Source organism: Nanorana parkeri, unplaced genomic scaffold (genome assembly GCF_000935625.1).
Source record: "Nanorana parkeri isolate BGI_ZX_2015 unplaced genomic scaffold, ASM93562v1 scaffold650, whole genome shotgun sequence".
NCBI classification, from domain to species: domain Eukaryota; kingdom Metazoa; phylum Chordata; class Amphibia; order Anura; family Dicroglossidae; genus Nanorana; species Nanorana parkeri.
Window position 1 is genome coordinate 445,875 of NW_017306918.1, and position 5,929 is coordinate 451,803.

General features: G+C 40.3%; 1 protein-coding gene across 1 annotated transcript in view; it reads right to left on the reverse strand.

The window, feature by feature from the left end:
- The window catches only part of FBXO30 (F-box protein 30), a 42,609-nt gene extending 37,737 nt beyond the window's left edge, over positions 1-4,872 (reverse strand). Inside the window, exon 1 of the mRNA XM_018563294.1 lies at positions 4,863-4,872. The gene's annotated coding sequence lies outside the window, so the exon portion shown is untranslated. The remainder of the gene's footprint in view (positions 1-4,862) is intronic.
- Between the last annotated feature and the right edge of the window lie 1,057 nt (positions 4,873-5,929).

The window sequence follows — 5,929 nt, forward strand, 5'->3', positions numbered from 1 at the left end:
ATATATATATATATATATATATATATATATATCGTGTTTCCCCGAAAGTAAGACCTAGTGCTATCTTCAGGGATTTCTGTAATATAAGACCTACCCCGAAAATAAGACCTAGTTCGGATGTAGGTCTTATATTACAGAGATCCGCTAGGTCTTACTTTCGGGGTAGCTGCACATAATAGAATTTTACATGTCACGGCCGCAGCTCCCTCCCATCAACAAGTAATAATTTGTCTCATGTAATCCAATAGACCAGAATGTGGCGGTTGCCAGGGGTAATTGCACTTTGCGCATCATAATTATTCTTATGCACCGCATGATGGAATGAGCACATAAAAGATATTTGATCTTCTCAAGGAAAGTGCCCAATGGTATTTCAACTTCAGTCATTGTCACTTCCAGCCAATCACAGCTTCCCTGGCGGCACGTAGCAGAAGTTTTTTGAAGGAATGTGGAACAGCGGTATGCCTTGAGTGATACATTATTGAGGAAATAGATTTACTCTATAGGGAGCCCAGCGTGACACTATTTATTATAATAAAATAGGAGGATATGAAAATGTATGATTAATAGCATTATTATTTCTGAAGTAAGCATTGGCCTATACACATACAGCACAGCAATGAAGTAATAAAATGAACTAGGATCACACTAATCCAGCACGTTATTATTCTGAGTTGCCCTACTCAAGCGGCGGCTATATTGAGTGGGGCACCTGAGATTAATAACATGTTGGATTACTGTGATCCTAGTTCATTTTTTTACATCATTGCTGTGCGGTATGTGTATAGGCCAATGTAGTTGGATCTGTATGTGCGTTATAATTAATCGAAATTAATCGATTAAAAAAAATCTCGATGAATCGAACAGGAAAATTTTAATCATTACCAGCCCTATAAAAAATATAAGCTACAGATGTACAAATTACTGTGGGAGGTTATCCTGTGCTCTGTTGTCACATGTGTACATTATAAGTCTATTGATCACATGGTTTGGCAGCCATATCAGATTGTGCAATATTCCACAATCATCTATTTCTTTGAAACTGTTTGGTCGGGACAATGCGAAATTTGGCACGTCCATGGCCACCTTGTCTACAATGGAGTATCAAAGCAAGCCAATCCCAAAATCAATATGGCCACCACAAGCCAATCACTTTTAACACTGCATCAAATTGCATAAACGTGCATTTATATCACTATTGCAGTATGTTAAATTGTTAAACATATGAGAACTCAAAATCATAACTGCCAAATACAATATGGGTTCCAAATGTCACCAAGGTCGGCGGCCATTTTGAATTATAAAAACAAAATTAAATTCCTCAAATCATGTCCAGTTGTAGAGGTCTATAGAGAGATACTGACTCAGACTTGTGTTTTACAAGTCTATATACCACATAGTTTGGCAGCCATATTGGATTGAGCAAAATTCTACAAACATTGTCATCTATGAAACCGTATGTCATGACAATGCGAAATTTGGCACACATTTCTACGGCCACCTCCCCTACTAAAGGTTGGTCATAGGAAGTGAATATCAACATCAATATGGTCGATGCAAGCCAATCACATTTAACATTGCTGCAAATTGCACAAATGTGTATTTATGTCACTATGAACTATCTTAAGATTTGATACACAATTACTCAGCAACATACATGCAAATTTAACATAGATGTGAAAGGTCAGCGGCCAATTTTGAATTTGGAAAAAGATTACAATTCTTGAAAACGTGTGCAGTAGTACAGGTCTATTGTGAATACATAACTTTGCTATTTATATCTCTAACTACAATATCTTCTCATGTGCTATAACCGGCTCTAATGCTTGGCCACCTTTATTGCTGCTTGCAGCTATATTTATTAGGTGGCCAAGCAACGAAGTTATCACTATTGAAGTATGTTAAACTTGTTAAACATATGATAACTCAACATCATCACTGCCAAATACATTGTGGGTTCCAAATGCCACCAAGGTCGGCAGCCATTTTAATTTTTTTTTATAATTAATGAAATCAAATCCTGATATTTGTCTCTCTAACTACAATATCTTCTCATGTGCTATAACCGACTCTAATGCTTGGCCACCTTTACTGCAGCTTGTCGCTATATTTAGGTGGCCAAGCAACGAAGTTGCAAGAACAGCTATTGTTTCTGTTAAAAGAGAACTATGGGGTTATGTATTTTCCCCATTGTTCTCCTTAGGGTAACGGGAGGACACAAACTAGCGATCTTATTCTGCCACTTTTTCAAATGCCTGTATGCCGCACATCAGGGGCGGACTGGGCCGGGGGGCAGGGTGGCAATTGCCCCCCGGGAGTTGCCAGTCAGCCCCTGCCGCACATACAGTCATGGCTATTGGCACCCCTGCATTTCTGTCAGATAATGCACCACTTTGCGCAGAAAATCGGTTTCAATTACAAATGTTTAGGCATTCTTAAATGTATTTATTTTGTTTGTATTGGTATGGCACAAAAAAAAAAAAAAGTAAAAAAGTACAGACAAAAAAAAAAGCCAAATCTGACACAATCCAAGCAAAACTCCACAAAACGGACTGGACATAATTACAGACACCCTCAATTAATAGCCCTTGGAAAAAAAATAACTAAAATCACTTCCTGTAACCATCAATGAGTTTCTTATGCCTCTCTACAGGAATTTTGGACCACTCTTCTTTTGCCAACTGCTCCAGGTCTCTCAGATTGGAAGGGTTCCTTATCCCAACTGCTGTTTTGAGATCTCTCCACAAGTGCCCTATGGAATTCAAAATTGGATCCATTGCTGGTCAGTCCAGTACTCTACTCTACTCCCCAGCGCTTTGTCTGAAACCATTTTTGGGTGCTTTGGGTCATTGTCCTGCTGTAAGACCCATGACCTCTGACGGAGACCCAACTTTCTGACACTGGGCCCTACATTGCACCCAAGAATTCTTTGGTAGTCTTCAGATTTCATAATGCTATGCACACAGTCAAGACATCCAGTGGCTGAAGCAGCAAAGCAACCCCAAAACATCAGTGAACCTTCACCATGTTTGACTGTTTTTTCTTTAAAGGCCTCATTTCTTTTTCTGAAAATAGTAGAATGATGGGCTTTACCAAAAGGCTGTAATTTTGTTTCGTCTGTCCATAATACATTCTCCCAAAAGGATTTTGGCTTCCTCAGGGAAGTTTTGGAAAACTCCAATCTGGCTTTTTTATGTTTCTGTGTCAGCAGTAGGGTCCCTCCTCTGTCTCCTACCCTTTTCATTCAGATGGCGATGTATAGTGCGAGCTGACACAATTGCACCCTGTGCCTGAAAGTCAGCCTGAATTTGTCTGGAAATTCATAGTGGGTCTTTATCAACCATTCGAACAATCCTTTGCTGCAATCTTTGATCAAATGTTCTTTCGTCCACGTCCAGGGAGATTAGCTACGGTGCCATGGGCTGTAAACTTCTTGCCAATCTTGCGCACAGTGGACACAAGAATATTAGGATCTCTGGAGATGGACTTGTAACCTTGAGATTGTCCCTACTTTTCCACAAAGACTTGGAATGCAATTATTAGTTTCAATTTTGAAGGTGCCAATAATTTTGTCCAGTCCATTTTTAGAGTTTAGTGTGAAATGTTTCAGATTCGGCTTTTTTTTTTCTCTCATACCAATACAAACAAAAGAAATAAACATGAGAATGCCTAAACATTTGTAATTGCAATGATTTTCTGTGCAAAGTGGTGCATTATATGACAGGAATGCAGGGGTGCCAATATTTATGGCCATGAGTGTGTGTATATAATATACACATATACACACGTGTGTGATTGTACTATTGTGTGCACACTCCAATACAATAGGCTGCGCATGCCTATGTTAACCTACCAAAGTTGCAAAACAGAGTTCAGGCATTAAAGTAGTATTAAGGTCTGGGCGTTTAACTTAATGCATTCTCTGCATTAGGGTAAAAACGTCCCAGCACCTTTTTTTCCTCCCCCAGTCCCCCCCACACTTACCTGTCAGCTATGCTTGTCCCCGCCGCCAGCCCCGAAGCAATCCTCCGTTCCCCAAACTTCCTGGTTGCGGGGGGGGAGGATATTGATAGCAGATGAGCCATAGGCTCCTTCTGCCAACAATCAAAGAGAGAAGGGGCGTGGCCAGCCACAGGGCTGTGTGTGTCTATGGACGTGCACAGCCACTGCGGGCACGAGCGCCTCCATTAGAACGATGGTGGCACCCGTACGGGGGGGGGGATTGGGGGGGACCAATTAGATAACGAGGAATTAAAAACTTTTAAAGAAAAACGACAACAGCCTCAAGCAAAAGTGGGTCTCCTTGTAGGAAATATTTTTTTTTTTAAAAGAGAGGCTTTAATATCACTTTAAGGTTTGTTTTTTAACACTGACATAAAGACGTGAAAGGTATATTGACTGGTATAAAATTAACAGGGAGCTGCATGCTTTCTACCACTTTTCCTGGTATGCCAGGCTTGACTTGGGAGGTTTAAAAACCAGACAGGTGGAAGCTCTAAAGAATGTGCTAGACATATCTAGGCAAATTCCTATTTGTTTACTTTATTATGCAAAATCTGTACGTGAAGGAAAAAAAAACACTGGATCTGTTTGCCAGAGTTGAGTTTTACTATTACAGCCCTCAGCAGTCATTCGAACGCAGGAAATTATATAAACACACGAAACATTAGTTTTGGAAAGATTTGGCCTTTAAAGATACTATGACTCCGAAGTTCCAGCATGACCCAGCATATTGCAACATATACAAATGTATAATCGACATAATGAACATGGTAGATACACGCCATTTCAAAGCCGCTTCCCCTAGATAGTGCCATCTGGTAAAATAACAGATTTGCCTAAGGCAAGCCTAGAGAACATACCTCACCCCTGCTTGCGAATAGTGCGCGTCACGGACAGTCTGTCGAGGCCTCCTTAGTGTGAGTGCGCACTTTGTTCCACCACCTGTGATATGTCCACTACTTTCTACTTCGCGTTGTCCAATGTCCTGTAAATAAGAATGTACTCCTTTTGCTGAAGCAGATCTCGAATTTTCCCGTTCCGTTTTTTGATGTCCTAACTACCCCATAAGCGAACGCCCTGCCTTCTCCTCCCGTCAAGAATATAGGCAGTGACGTAATTTAGCATTCAGAGTGTCGCCAAACAACGAGACAGACTGCCATTTTTTTGGTAGGAACAGAGCATGTACAAAGTAAACTCCGCCCACTCTTTTCAATTGCACATTGAGCATGCTCAGAGGGTCTAAGCAGGCTGCAAGCGAGCACGGGAAGTGCAAATAAAGTAGATGGTGTGTTCTCTCTGAGAGAAATTATATCTACGTTCAGCGCGGAAAAATCGTTCGCTTTTGATCAACTGCGTGTAAAAAACGGGTTCTTCGCAAAGTCATCTATCATTTATCAACCTGGCGATATGGGTAATGCACGTCTGACCTTTAGCCCGTGTTTGTGCGGTGTTCATTTGCATACTTAGTAGTTTATGTAACAGTTTTTATGTTTCCATTATGCGTTACTCTGTTTTATAGTGCTGTATAATATCTGTGGCATTTTTGTTCACTTGTGTTTCATAAGACCAGTTTACCTGTTCTTGTTTTAGTTGTCATTTAGTTATAATTTGAGTAGCTGTGTTGGTATTTTAAAAAGCCACAATGTTAATTCTTATTTTATGCTTTTTTTTTTTCTGCTAAATTGATATTCTAATCCAGGACAGCAAAATGTTCAGGTTTGTCACTAGTTAAGTTAACCATTTATTGCTTGTCAAACTCAATTGCTCCAAATAGAACACACTGCTCCTTAATTGATTAGCTCCAGTTTCCACACTCTTCACCTCAGTGCTGCCTTCAACTGCGAGTCTGGCTGGAATCTGCCATATGTGCATATTTGTTAACAGGCTGTATACACAAAAAATTGGCAGCAAAGTTCTGCTTCTCTGG